At 36.6% G+C, this 16,208-nt stretch overlaps 1 protein-coding gene and 1 long non-coding RNA gene across 2 annotated transcripts in view; one reads left to right on the top strand and one right to left on the bottom strand.

The window, feature by feature from the left end:
• The window catches only part of PLXDC2 (plexin domain containing 2), a 470,362-nt gene that overhangs the window by 176,753 nt on the left and 277,401 nt on the right, over positions 1-16,208 (bottom strand). The window lies entirely within an intron of this gene.
• On the top strand, positions 6,674-15,221 carry LOC134731126 (uncharacterized). Its single transcript, XR_010113231.1, has 3 exons — positions 6,674-10,162; positions 12,264-12,356; positions 13,468-15,221. It is a non-coding gene; the product is annotated as an uncharacterized LOC134731126 (long non-coding RNA).

Here is a 16,208-nt window from a genome sequence, read left to right as displayed (position 1 = left end):
TCTTCCATGTGAGAGAAGATATCTGAAAGATGGCTTTCAAATAGAAAATTAATGCTTACAATCATTAAGAATATCAAACTGATATTTATGGAGCTAAGCTTACAAACACTGGAGCAGAATGTCCTAGATGAAGAAAGACTCTGGTATAATGAGTTCTTAATGTTTTCAGTGTATCACTGGAAATATAATGTAATGTATCAATTTAAGAGAGAAGCTGCTTTATCTCTCACGGAGTAACAAAAATATCAATATGCTCAAGTTACCAATTTGTATGGAAACATTTAAAGCCAATGCATGGCCACAATTCCCATGGCAGGCAGCAAGATGCTGCTTTATAAAAATAATGCCCTATACAAAAGGATGACACAGTGTGTCATTGAGACAATGTGCAACTCAACAGCTATTGCTAAATGCCTCCTGGCAACAAGAGGGTGAAAACTCATCTTGATATTAAGATTAACTGGCATAAGCAAAATTTTGGGAAAATGTAATATTCTATTTCACAAAGACAAATAAATAAATATCGTATCCGCCTCCCTGAGCGCCAGGTTAGCATTTCAAATAACAATGAATGGGATTCCTCCTACTTATTTTACTAAGCAATTTATTGTCCCAGTATTAGGCAAGATCCAAAGTTCTTCTTTTTCTCCTTGGAGAAATGTTCAAGACATTTGTTGATTTCAGTTCTTATTTGATCTTTACAGTCTTTATTTTATACATAAACAAATGTCCATATAACTTTCCCTTGATTGCATCACAAAACATTTAAAGACACTTAGCAAAACCCTACATTCTTATTCACCTGCAATCTTACTTTGTATCTATTACAAACTTGATATTCATTGGATATTTCTTGTAAAAAATCAGGATAAGGCAGATACGTGGAAGGTTTTAAAGTCAAAGAGATTAGAAGATTGGGGATGAATGGTAATTTGGAAAACTATCAAGTGACATAACCTCAATTTAAAAAAGAGGATGATGAGATTTCTCCCAAATTTAATACTGATAATAACGTATATCCACCCCTTTTCAAGTACTGGCGAAGTGGTATGAGTCCTTTTCTGCCATTATATGATTTTACCTTATCCACCACGCACTGATTTTCTTAATTGCCACTAACAATTTTCTCATCTCCTCCACATAATACGTATCCACTGTCTACTGTACAGATGATATTGGGAAAAGGGTAGAGAAACAAATAAACAAAAAATGCTATTATTTCTGTTTTCTGTGCCTTGATTTTTCCCTTTAATGCTGTAATACTTCACCTTAGTACATTTCCTAAGAATTGTAGGATGCCTTAGAGTTTTTAATCTAATGTAAATTTCCAAGAAGGAAAATTGGTATGTGGTAATCCCCAGGCTTATTTGAGAAGGGATCCAATCTTTTTTTAAATTGCTGACAATCTCTAAGCCTTACAGAACACAACTTGGGAAACATTACATTAGAGAGAAAGGAGTTGAGCCAAAGGATCAAGAAACAGTCACTGTTAATGTTGCCTTGCTGTGCCGACGGATTTTTCATTCAATGCTTATTGGAAGATGAAGTTTTTCTTCTGTGAATTTTTAAGACTGTATTGAAGATTTACTTAAAATCTTTCAAAGTTGGATGATGATATCTATTTAAAGGAGTCCAAAAAGTCTAATAAAAAGAATTGCACAATATTTAATTTGTATCTGAATCATTTACAAAACCTGGTGCAAAGATTAATCTAAAATAATTATTAAAAATAATTTCCTTAGGCATAATCTTCTAGGTTTGTTAATTTTTCCTTCTTTTGCTTGTATTTATTGGTAAAATTGTTTTGTTTCAGATAAATATATACACCCTTATGCCTAGGAGTTAAATGTTTTGAAATAATTTTCATTCTGAGGAAAAAGAAACAGCAAAAGCTAAAATACTATAAACTGAATAAACTCTAATACTCAAAAACCTCTAAATTGAATACCTCTTTTCTACATTGACATTCGTATGTCAGGAAGACTGGTGAAAGTCACCTTTGCATAATAACTCTCCCAGAACAATTTTAGGACATAGATTCTGACAGTCTATGAAGGCCAGTAAAAATCACTACTCTTAGGACAATGTCTCATAAAGACAGATTTAATCTTACAATTGATTACAATTAAAAACAAAAAAAGAACTTTAGGTGTTTCCTGATAGGTGCTTTTTTTCTGCCTTTAATTTTTAATCCAAGCTATTTCAATTCTCCAATTTTCCATCAATGCATATGCCTTCTTTCAGAAATATCAAAGTCTCTTCTAGAAGATTATCATCCTTTATTCAGCCTTTGAGGAATATTTGTGGAAGGACTAGATGGATAACAGGAAACAACACAGACACAGTTTCTAACCTCATGAAGGCTTTTACTGGAGATGAAAGACATTTAATCAAATAATCAGACACAATGACATATACCAAGGAATAGTAATAGATGCTATCCTATGGAGAAAATATACAGTATGCAGGATACAGTGTAAAGAGTATAGTGTGCAGTACATAATGTAGAATACATAGTCTATAGTATACAGCACAGATATATACTATAGTATATATAGAGTGTATATATACACTATATATACAGTATATGGTATATATATATATATATATATACACTACATGTCCCCTACATAAAATATAAAGGATAAAGGACTTTAGAGTTTTTTGAGTGTTAGCATTTAATCATTTTAGCTTTTACTGTTACTTTATCCTTTATACTACATGTAATATACATCCAGTATATAGCAAATAGTATATTGTATATTATGGTATATGGTATATAGTAAAAAGCATATAACATATGTGGTATATAGTATATAGCATACAGCAAATAAGCTACAGTATATAGGATATAGCATAGGACAGCTAGGTGAGTGTTCTGAAAGGCCGAGAGTTGAAGGATGCTTAAGAGTTAATTTGGAAAAAAATAGAGAGGTGAAGGAGAGTTCTGGCCAAAGAAAACAGACTATGAACAGCTCTGAGATGATAAAGAATATGGCTCCTTTGAGAGACTGAAAGGTCCTATGACAGCTACCCCCTCCTGTTCTTCCCACATGCACAATCCCATATGCACATTGCCAATGAGAGGCTTGGTGAAGGGGGTTAGAGGGGAGCAAGCTATCTCTAAGGACCATCTCAAGGGATATCACAGGCCAGATTCCAGCACTGGCCAATGTGTCAGTCAGAGTTATCTTTCAAAAGTCAATCCAAAAATGAGGGATTCCCCTGCTTAGGAACCTTCCAGCCTCCTGTGGCTCTTATGACAGAGACAAAGACCCTAACACAGCCCAGACCAACCTCATGGTAAAATCAAGGAGTTTCAGGGCAGCAGTGGCTCTGCCTACTTGGAGACCTGGTATTTTCTTATAATTCAACCCATGAGTCATATGATCTATGTGGCCTGATTTTAAACTTATGTCTAAGTGGAGATTCTTCAACCTACCAATGAATTTTGCAAAACATAAAACAGAAGGAAGTTCCTCCTGCCATGGAAATGAATGTGGTTAACAAAGCCATTATCATCCAATTCCTTACATAGCTGTGTGACTACTTAGAGGCAAGAATTCTGCTTTATCTTTGAATCCCTGATGTTTAGTTTAATGTCTGATACAAAATAACCACTGGAATTATACATGTGGAATTAATGGAAATTTTAAACTATTCAAGGCCAACACTAATTTAAATAATCATACTTTTCAAGGCTTTATTGATGGTCTAATTTAATCTCCAATTTTGAAATGAGCAAATTAATCTGTGGAGATTAAATAATGCTCTCGTCCACATCACTAGAGAGCAGCTCGAGGATTTGCACCGACTGTGGCTCTGAATATGATGATCTCACAAGGCACCAGGCCCGTCACTAGAAGGTTCTTAATGAGGATGTTGAGAGCCTGACAACCAAGGCGATACCCATTTCAGCTTCCTTTGAGAAACTTGCTCCGGGTTGCTGCAGAGAGAAAGGTGAGGTGGGGGTAGGGGGCAGGAGGAGAGACTACAGCCTTGGGTTTACTCTTGACAATCCACTTTGTGAATTATCAGCAGACTGGCTTTTCCTCATCACTCATTCCCCACTCCCAGCTGCTTGGAGAACACAAGAACTGAATTGCACAATGCTTGCTGGAGCCAAATAAGAACAAATATTTGCTTTTTAATGCATAGGTCATTGCTTTTTGCCATTAATATGGATGCCATGTTTATCAAAATAGTCATTCGAGGTTGGCAGTGTTACCACTAGTTGTAAATCATTTTACCTGAGAGTCAGAAGATATTTTCCATGGAAATGACATTGTACATTGTGGTTATATCTTCAAGCCAGTCCAAAAACAGGATGTTGCTTTATGTGGCACAAATATTTGTGGTACATGTAAAACGTTTCTGGAACAGAATGAAGCAGCAGTAATATGAAAATGAATACTATTTCACCATATGCCAATAAAAGGCGGGTGGAGAGTCTCAAGGAAACATAAGCATCACCTTGTTCCTTAAGGTCAAGCACTCAGAGAGCCGGTGGTGCTCCCCAGAGTCCAGGACCAAGAAGATCTGGAAGCTTTTTTTTTTTTTTTTTTTTTTTGGATGGAGTCTAGCTCTGTCGCCAGGCTGGAGTGCTGTGGTGCGATCTCGGCTCACTGCAACCTCTGACCCCCTGATTCAAGTGATTCTCCTGCCTCAGCCTCCTGAGTAGCTGGGATTACAGGCACACGCCACCACCCCCACTAATTTTTGTATTTTTAGTAGAGACAGAGTTTCACCATATTGGCCAGGATGGTCTCGATCTCCTGACTTCGTGATCCATTCGCCTCCGCTTTCCGCAGTGCTGGGATTACAAGCGTGAGCCACCACACCCGGCCTGATCTGAAAGCTCTTATGTTAGAGTTGGCAACATTGCAAGAAGTAAGAGAGATTACTGCTGAAAATGTGTCCCCCCCCCCATTTAACAATGTTAATAGTGAAATAGTGAGAGAAAACCCACGTGCCAACAATATTTATATGTAGGACATTTATGTAAACTAATACATTAACAGCAATGGATGCCTACATGGAACCTAGCTGCTGCAGTAAAGAGTTGCTACTTTCATTAGAAAAACAACATATTCAAACAGTGAGCAGTTGAAATAACCTATAAAAATATGTATTACAGAATGCTGTCATACACTGAAGACTAAGTCTTCAGGGAATTCTTACAGGGGCTGGAGTTGGTCTACAGAAAATTCCTAAAGAATGTAGAAACCACTGCAAGATATTAAAGATAGGAGGCTTAAAATTTTCAATAGCTTTTGAAGTGAGAAAACTTCAGTGTAAAACATTTGACAACAAAAACCATAAAAATAAAAATAATATTTGATCCTATTGCCCAGAAGTAACTACTGCTGCTAACATTTTCAATTTTCTTACATTCTGTCAGCAATCTCATTGCGTTTCCCTTGACAATCCATTCTTTCAAGATAAATGTGACTAATTCATATTGTGTCCTCTCTCCTCAAATCTACCACCTATGTTCAGACTTCCTAAGTCTCAGCTAATGACTTTACTTCTTATCTCACTGTGAAAGCAGAAATAATTAGGAAAAACCTGCTCCAATCTTAGGCCAACTCCTTTCTTCAGGTACTGGACCCCATGTCCTTCTGCTCTGAAAGTCTCTGCTCCTTCAATTATATCTTATAAAAGATGTGTCAGCCGGGCACGGTGGCTCACGCTTGCAATCCTAGCACTTTGGGCGGCCAAGGCAGGCGGATCACCTGAGGTCAGGAGTTCGAGACCAAACTGGCCAACATGGCAAAACCCTGTCTCTACTAAAAATACAAAAATTAGCTGGGCGTGGTGGCGCATGCCTGTAAACCCAAGCTACTCAGGAAGCTGAGGCAGGAGAATTGCTTGAACCCAGGAGGTGGAGGTTACAGTGAGCCGAGATTGTGCCACTGCACTCCAGCATGGGAGACAACGATACTCCGTCTCAAAAAAAAAAGAAAGAAAGAAAAAAAGAAAAGATATGTCTTCCCAGTTTTCTCTCTCTCTCTCACACACACACAAACCGCCTTTAACCCCACATCTCTTCCAGCTATGATGCTATTCCTTTCCTCTGCACCCCTTTACAACATTCTTTTAATGGTTTGTTAAAACTGCTATCTCTGGATCCACATTCAATTTCCTCTCCACCTCTTCCTTGAACCCACAAGTCTCGGGTGTCTGTGCCCAGGACTTTTTCAAAGCTGTTCTTATCAATATGAGTAGTGACATCTACATGGCCTGTCTAATGCTCATCAGAGCACTTGACGTCCTTTGTGGGCCTGATCTTCCATAAAACAGTATTAAAAATTATATGACTGCATTGTTATCAACACAAATACAACCCAAGCAGGTTTCATTTTTATATATGCATTGTCATTATATTTATATTTTTCTATCGATTTGAAAATAAATAAAAATTAAAATATTTTGTGGGCCCCTAAAAGTATTGTGGGTCCTTAGCACTGTGGTCCCTGATGGCTGCATTAACCCTGATGGCGAGATTTCTGTCCTCACCTTCTTAGACTCTCAGAGGTACTCCACATAGTTATCGCCTTCTTGACACCTGTTAGCAAATGTCTTCAAAGACACTGCACTCTTGGTTTTCTTCCCACCTCATTGGCTGCTGTTTCTCAGTCTCTTTTGGAAGCATGTTCTGCCTCTTCCTGCTTTGTAAACATGGATGTACTCCAGGGCTGGGCCTAGGATACCTTCTCTAGCTGCCTACACTCAATAATTTGGTGTTCTTGTCCTATCCCGTGGCTTTAAAAACTGAAAAACTCCTAAAATTATACCTCCAGCCGCCATTTTTCCTCTAGACATTATACTCAAAGATCTTAACTGCTTATCTGACATGTTCATTGGAATATTTTATGGGAATCTTAAATTTACCATGCCTGAAACAGGATTCCCCCATCTTGTCCTTCTGCAGTGTTCTGTACCACAATAATAGGCCCTGCCCATTTGCTCAGTTGCTCAAGCCAAAATCCTTAAAACCACCCTTGACTTTTCTATTTTTCTCGTACCCCTTACATAATTTATAGCAAATATTATTACCAATCCCTTCAAAATATATCCAGAATCCTTCTGCTGCTGGTGATGGAATAGGACAGACATATAGTCCATTTAATAGAAATAAAGGAGTGATTAGATTTATGGACTAAGGGATAGTAGGAATAAAAACAATGACTATATCTTGGGATAAAGGCTGTGGTGCAAAGAGAAACATGAAAGTGTTCTTTTTACCCTGAGACAGATAACGATAATTATGCAAATGTACTGCAATTTAGGAAACACCCAGTTATCTAAATCAAAATAATTTAATCAATATATGTAAGATATTGTCTAGGCGGAATAACAACATGGAATGTAGATTGTGGATTTGATATTACAGCAGACAGAAAACTTCTGAAATACAGAATTAAACAATGAGAAGGTTAGACCACAATGGTAGCAGTCACCGAGCTGAAATAGACAAGGATCTCTTAGAAAGGCTGGTAAAAAACTGACTGGGCACAGTGGCTCATGCCTGTAATCTAAGCACTTTGATAGGCGAGGCGGGCGGATCAATTGAGGTCAGGAGTTTGTGACCAGCTTGGCCAACATGGTGAAACCCCATCTCTACTAGAAATACAAAAATTAGCCGGGCATGGTGGGGGTGGGGGGGCTGTAATCCCAGCTACTCGGGAAGCTGAGGCGGGAGAATTGCTTGAACCCGGGAGGTGGAGGTTGCAGTGAGCCGAGATCATGCCACTGCACTCCAGCCTGGGCAACAGAGTGAGATTCTATCTCAAAAATAATTAAAAAAAAAAAAAGGTTGGTAAAAAAACAAGATATTGTCACTTAATAGACTCTAGAAGAAGAGAATGTTTCCTGAGGAGGAGATGATCAGTAGAACCTAATCCCACAAAGAGGTCAAGAATGCAGGTCACTCAATGGCCTTTAGATTTGTTAAGGTGTGGGGGCACTACTGACTTGAGCAGCTGAAGTTTTTTGATGATGAACCCAGGAAGCAAAGTAAAAACATTAAGGATTTTTCAATGATAAGTATTAATCAAAGACTTTTTTTAGTAGAAGAAGTAGCACAATGACTGAAGACAGAAATTAGGTGAAATCAGCTTTCAAGATTTGAAATACAAAGATTTGAGATATGAAGTGCACAATAGCTGAAGAGAGAAAACAGGAAACTTCAAGAAGCAGAAAGGATTGATCTAGAGAGTAGATTCCTTAGGAGTCTCAGTCTAAAGAATAAAATGATTGATGACGGTTGACAGGAGTTTGCTTTATTTGGGTGCATAATTCAATTTCTCCTTTCTTCACTCAGAATTAACACAAACTTTCTGATACTGGCTGAGCTGAACTGAAATGAGAGCCATCCGCCTACTTTGGAAGAATGTGGATGAGTAGATCAACACTATCCCCATCCTCTCAAATCTTTATCCTCACACATCATTTTTAGAAGCCACCGTACCCCTAAACCAGATGCCATCAATACTTATCTCTATCACAATTTTTCCTTTTGACATATTTTCATCATTTGGCAGAAAAATTTTAAAAAGAAAAAAAGAATCATAACTGTCGGCCAATAAATGGCTTGAAATCTTAGTAACAAGTTCAAATTAAATTACCAAACTAGTAAGTGAGAACAACATACAATATAATATGGTGATTGTCATTTAATTGCCAACACAATTCACAACATGCTGTTAATTTTTTTTTTTAATTTTAGCATGGGTAGATATAATTAGGGCTGCTAATACATAGTATGCAATTTTCATCTCAATTGAGGTGAGTACTCAGCAAACACTGTGTTCTGGTAATGGACATTTTCAACATCACCTGATTGAACAGAGAATCAAAAGGTACAGTGCACCAAATTTTTGGCAAAAAATATTGAAGTAACCAAAAGACTCTCTTCCCCTTCCTTTCTGTCACCTGTGTTGCTAAGCTGTTATCAATTACTCTGCAGGCCAAGGCAATTTCACCTGAAATTACATATCAGGGAGAGAAGAGAAGGGCAACAGGAATGACATGTCCAGAGCAACCGTATTATAGTCAACTATCAATTAAATTAAGTGTCTTCTGAATTACACAAAATGCTTGCACTTGGCTGATGACAACACAATGTTCATTGTACTTCCACCCTTTCCCTTGGAGGAAAAAAAAATCACTGACATCACATCACTTCCATGTTATGGATTTTCTGTTATGTTACCATGGAAACACCATTTCCTTTCATTATCTCTCTTTCCCGCACAAACACACAAAACGAAAATGGAATTACACATTTATAAACACTTCATTACAAACTCCTCTGGTAACTAGGTCCAGTGAGAAAGAACAGGACTCGATTCTTGCTATGTCAGTCACTGGTTTAATCAGAAATCATTCCTCACTTTTCCCCAGTGCAACATACTGTTTTCCATGATCAGGATTATTTCCGTGGATATAATCAGCATTTGCTAGACTAAGATTCTTTTAAAGCTTGTGCTCTTATTGTGTAGTGACAAGAAGGGCATATTTTGCTTTCTTTAAGGTACTGGTCTAAATTCCTCCTATAAATTTTGTGACAGGGAATAAGTTGTTAGACTCATACTTTCAATTAATTCAATTTTTGAATAGGTAACATATGAAATAATATTTTATTTTTCTTTTGTATCAATAATACATACTGGTTTGTGTTTTTAGGCCCCATAAATCGTAACCGTGCAGTATTACTATTGCACAAAAGGTATTTTGATTTTTTTAAATGTCTACTTTAAAATGAATTACTAAAAACAAAAATACCGTAAAACAGATGATATGATACCAATTAAACATAATTAAAAGAATCTCCCTAGCAACATAATCACTCCCTCAGCCAACTCTAACTAGGCATTGTCCTCCCAGAACCTTTCTAGCAGATCTTTTCAAGTGAGAAAAGTTCTGCGAAAACATTTTCTGATGACTCAGAAGCCCTCACTCACACAATTTAGCACTTGTTTTTCTTATTTTGCTCTTCATGGACTGTTATTTTCTATTTTCTTGCTGAGCAAAGAAACCCCACACAATCAACATAAAGAAAAACTAACTTTGAAACAACATTCTTTTCAGGATCTGTGAGAAGTGGATGGGAAATGAAAGTACGTGAAATATTCAAATTTTCATTTCTAAATAAACGGTAGGTGGAAGATTTTTAAAACTATGATTTATCAAAATGATGGGCCATCAGGCAGATATTAGTTTTGCAAATTAATATTTATATGGTCATAACACAATCAGACCTTAAAAGAGAAATTTCCAAAATAGAACGAACGAGAAGATCTCTTTTGTATGGCTGGAAGAATATACTACAAAATGTTAACAGTGATAATTTCTGGTTGTTGGTATTAATGGTGATACTGTTTTCCTTCATGCTCTTCAGTATTTTCCAAATATTTCAGAATGTGCTTGTTAGTAATGCTTTTGTCTGCAGTAATAGAGAACTCAGCAGTGCGTTAAACAAACATGGGTTTATGTTACTTTATTATTTATTATTATTATTTTCTATATTTTTTCATATCAAAAAGTCTGAAAATGACAGTTGTTAGTATTGTTTAAGCTGCTTAATAATGATCTTCTTATTTCAATTTTCCCATTCTTAGCTGTGTCACTTTGTTGCTTATCAGCTTTTGGCTTCATGATTTAAAAAATACTTGCCTTGGTAACAAGGATGATGTCTAATTTCAAGGTGGAGAATAGGGCCCACGATAATGTTAGCCATTCCTATTGCATTCAGTGCTTCTACCAATGCTCCCTTCAGAGGACTAACTCCCAATCTGATTCTTTTCTTGTGTCTCATTTGTCAGAATTGGATTACAGAGCCATCCAGGGCTGCACGGAGTGTAGAGATAGACTCCCATAATTGGTTTAGATTTATTATAAGCCACTACCTACATATGATGGGAGCAATGCCATCTTGAACAATATCAGGATGCTATTGGCAGGAAAGAAAGTGAGAATGTGTACCGAATAGGATGTTAGGCTGAAAAATGCCCTAACCATGCTCTCCCATCATAAACATCTTCATGTCTTAATCTCTGGAATCACAAATGTTACTTTATATGGGAAAATGTGTTTTTGAAGATGTGATTAGGTTTAGGATTTTGAGATGGGGAGAGCATCCTGGATTCTCTAGGTGGCCCCTAAATGCAATCCATATATCCTTAAAAGAGGGAGGTACTGGGAGATGGGAGATTACATACATATACACACACACACACACACACACATGCACGAAAATGACGGGAAGACAGAGCAGAGAGAAGATACAGGTCTTGAGGATTGGAGTGATGTGGTCACAAGTGAAGGTCTTCTGGCTAGAAGAGGCAAGGAACACATTTTCCTGTAGAGCCTACAGAGGGAAGGCAGCACTGCCAATTCTGATTTCAGCTAAAGGACACTGGTTTTGGACTTCTGGCCTCCAGAACTGTGAGAGAATAAATTTCTGTTGTTTTAGGCCACCCAGTTTGTAACTTGTTATAGCAGCCGTACCGCCCCCCACAAAAAAAACAATAAAACTGATAGGAGACTAATATTTTATATCCGCCATATAGTTAGTCTCTCTCCACCACACACAACACACAACTTTATAAGTAATATAAATAATGCTATATAAATATATAATACTATATAAATATATAATACTATAAATAATATAATGCTATATAAATATATATAACTTAATACTATATAAACATAACTTGAAAGCAATAATCACTTTTAGATGACTAATTTTTAAAATTAAATAATTGTAAAGCAAAGCAATAACTCTTCCTATATTTCCATTTCAAGAGAATATGTTTTCAGCAAGATGTTGCCTCACATTTGAACATATCTTCCCGTGGTCCACAGGCACCTATAACAAATTTCCACTGACTTTTGCAGAGACTACCTGAGTGTTTTCAAAAGTAGATTTGGCTGTACAGTATAAGTTGTTGATATCTTACTGGGTTTTGATTCATCAGTGTTTTTCTATTCAATCACAACTTTAAAATTAGAAAAAAAAAGTTACAAGTAAAATCAAAACAATTCATGCAAAGCGCAAAAGGTATAATAGGAGGAAATTTTTAAGGATTACATTCAGGAAATGGGAAAAAGATCCTGCTTTCAATTTCCCTACAGAAACAAGTTAAAATAGTAATAGTATCTCTAACCAGCCATGGAAAATAAATGAGGGCTGACCGAATATTGGTTTTCACTTCAAAGTCGGTTATTAAATTTTTTTTCATTTTTCCCTGCAGAACGCAACACGACATGGGCTATTTTCAGACTATGAGGTCTCTTTCATCAAAGTCAGCACTAGCTGTGAAGACCACCTGCTTCCAGTAATTACCGTAAGCACACTCAGTGTCTCCGGATTCAAATGACCTATTTCTTGGTGAAATAAGACATCTCTTAACTTCAACTGCGTTACATATACTCTCAACTCTAAATTACTTATTCACAGGAGACAAATGCCCCTAGATCAATTCAAAGCACTGATCTCGCTCAGTGGGCCCATCAGAACTCGAATCCCAAGGCACAATAAGAAAACAATCTGCCGAGTATCCGACAGAAATGACTAGATAGATCTCAAAACCAGCCACATGGAAAACTGCAAAACTGTTTTTCTGAAATTTTTATTCAGAGTAACTTAAGAAGGGAATTAATTTCGCTTTTTTTAATGTAGGAAAGAAACAGACCCTACATTTAGAAGAGTAGGTTGTTTGCTCAATACTTATAATAATTTCATAGCACCAATTAACACTTTCTTGCCTAGCTTCTGTCCTAAACACATGCATCTATAAATCTGCTTGGATTTTCAAGTTTCAAGATTAAAACAAAATATATCTCAGTAATCAGACATACAAAACAATTACTTAGCTTTACAAATTAATAATTCATATACAATATAAGCTTGAGGTCCTTAGGGCTAAATTATTTCTCCTACTTGATTCGTTTCTGCATGTGGCATGGTCGGTGTGTCTCTTTGTTTTGAGACTATTTCCTGCCTTAAAATCTGAGTACTTGTCCTCTTTCTTCTCTTCCACTTGCCCCTTGCCTCTTCATTTGCTTCATTTTCTCTTCTGCTGCTGCTGGCTGTTTAAATACTCATAATTTTCTTCCCTTACTTTTTATCACCATCTTACACTCCTCTCCCTTCCCTCATCTTTCCTTCCCTTCTCTTTTCTGTTCATCCCATTTTTAGGCTTCTATTTTTATCCCAATTTTCTCCTACAATCTTATTTTCTTTCAGGGTGATTTTATTATCTATAAGGTAATAATTCCACAATTAGTTTCTCTAGCCCTGATTTAAAAAGTGGGGGATGAGGAGTCATGCCCAAATCATTTAATCAAAACTGAAACGTGCACAGAGAGATTCGTTATGCACAAGATACTAATTAGGACAAGAAACAGAGTGGAAAGACCTTTGAAAGGTTACACCGTGCCCTCCTTTTATTCCAGCTAAGGCTTTTCCTAAATCAGCATTCCGGAAGTATTCCAGGGAACACTCGTTCTGCAAAATGGCTCTTGAAAAGAAGAAGAAGAAGAAAGAAGGAGTTCTATGGCCAAATTAATTTGGGAAAAACTGCATACTATGTCTCCCTCATGAATTTCAATGAACATTAACATTGTAAAAACTGAAACATCTTAGAAGAGAAATATTTATTTGCATTTAACCCAACATTACACAAACTCATTTGACTCTGCAAGATTTTTAATAAGTCATCTCATCTTCAGAAACATTCCTTTGGCCATTGCAGTAACCTTTTAACTATTTTCTTCTTTAAGCATCATCCTTCTCCAATCCACTCCAAACTACCACCAGGATCATCCATCTAAAACATTAATCACACCTCACAACTCGTCTGCCTAAAATAATCCAGTGGCACCAGGCTATATACAAGATAACATCTGTACTCCTCAGTAGAGCACAGAATTTTTAGTAATTCTATCTTCAGCTTCCTTGCCTTCACTTTTTTTGCCACGAACTAGTCCTTAATCCACTCTCCCTCAGGGTACCTAACACTGTAGTATCACCAAATTACCTAAAATCTTAAAAATGTCCACTTACACCTGATCCTTTCCCTTCTCTCCCCTGACAGGCTATTCCATATTTTTTCCATAGTTCTTATGTATGCTCCTTTTAAACACATTTTCTCGATCACCTTCTTTTATGTCCAAGTAAGTTAGTTGTTCTTTGCCTTGTGTTTCCTCACCACTTTGTAAATATCTCTAGAAACATGAATCCCTCTGAATTTATTGCACCTAGGAAATTGCAAGCCTGTAGACCTGTACTGTCTAATACTGTAGGATTAGCTACCATGTGACTTTTGAGCACATGAAATGTAACTAGTTTAAACTGACATGCTTTTAGCATAAAATACGCACTGATTTCACAAGAAAAGAAACAATAAACTTATACCGTTAATAATTTAAAATATTGATTTTATGTCAAAATTATATTTTGGAAATATTTAGTTAAATAAAATATATTCTTAAATTAATTGTGCCTGTTTCTTTTTACATTTTATGCAACTATCAGATATATTTAAAATTACATGTGTGGTCACATTTGTGGACCACATTACATTTCTATTAGACTTTTCTAATTGTGCAGTTCTAGAAGGCTTGAGCCTTCTTTTATAATTACAGGATCCAGCTATCACTTGAAATCAATACTCAGCAAATGTTTCTTGAATCAATGAAGAAATAAATTAGCAGCAGTGTTTTTACATTGTCTTATAAAATAAAATTCTTGCAGTTCGTTAGCATGACATGGGTCCCAGAGGAAAAAGTCTTCCACATGAATGATCTCAATATTTGATGACTCTAAATGATGTCAGTAGCGACAGCAACAATACCCCTTTCTTAGAAAAGAGAAGGAAAGGAAAAGAAAGAAAAGGTCCAAGATCATATTGACCTTTTAAATAAACCTTATACCATGAACTATTCTAGGTTAGGATGCACATAAAATGACATCACAGCCTCTATAACTTTCTATGAAATGCATGCTACCAGACTTTGATGAGATCAGAAAAAAAAATAATGAAAAACAAACTCAGTTGTAAGGCAGCTCAAGTCCTCTATCACTTCCAGTCATAAATTGTCTTTTATGAATCACTTCGAGAGCACAATTCCAGAGAGAAATGCTATAGAAACTCTTGTCTAAGCCTGGACAGAAAATCAAACCCATATGAGGTTGTGTATTAGTGAAAACTCTCTGTGTGACCTTAGGCGAGTTGCCTACTGTCTGTGTCTCAGGATATGCCAGAGTTAAAGCAATAATTCTGAAAACTATAAAGCAATTGAAACAATCTAATGCTGATGATGACGTTCTCAGATATTTTAAGCCATACCCAAATTACTTTCAACCAATGTACATGGTAGGATGTTCCTTTACTTCAGCTAAAAATCCAAGTGGTGACTTCATCTACAGATGAAGGCTTTATCTACAAAAGATTTAATATATGGCAAAATATTTTGTAAATTATTTCCTCTATTCCTAAGTTTTCTCCATGTATTTTAAATTTTTGTTAAAGCCATTTGTACTGTTTCCAATTAATGTGGGAAGTAAGAAGAGTAAGCTGCTATTTACAAATAATTTCACTTGAATTTAAAAGATAGTTGGCCAGGCATGGTGGCTCATGCCTGTAATCCTAACACTGGGAAGCCAAGTCCGGCAGATCGCTTGAATTCAGTAGTTCGAGACCAGCCTGAGCAACAGGGTGAAACTCCACTTCCATCAAAAATACAAAAAATTAGCCAGGCATGGTGGTGCTAACCTTTGGTCCCAGCTACTTGGGAGGCTATGGTGGGAAGATCCCTTGAGCCCAGGAGGCAGAGGTTGCATTGAGCTGAGACCGCGCCACTACACTACAGCCTGGGCAATGAAGTGAGACCCTGTCTCAAGTAAATAAATAAATACAAGATAAACTGGTTTTTGTTTTTAGCTATTTTCTCTCATGCAGTTTTTGTGGTAACTTACGTATAAACTAACTTTTTCTGGAAAAAAAAAATTGTCCTTTATTTCCTTAACTGAACAATAAACTTTCCTGAACTTGGTAGAGCATAAGTGAGTGGCCACCAAAGACTGCTGCTGTCATGACTACAAGCATCATGGCTGTGGAAACCAAAGTTCCTATGGAGCTCAGCAAGGGTGGAATCCAAATTTGCCAATGGCTGGCCCATTAGAAACAAGAGCT

The sequence above is a fragment of the Pan paniscus genome, chromosome 8, assembly GCF_029289425.2.
Source record: "Pan paniscus chromosome 8, NHGRI_mPanPan1-v2.0_pri, whole genome shotgun sequence".
Lineage (NCBI taxonomy): Eukaryota > Metazoa > Chordata > Mammalia > Primates > Hominidae > Pan > Pan paniscus.
Note: the sequence above shows the minus strand (reverse complement) of the source record. Positions and strands in the feature narration are given on the sequence as shown.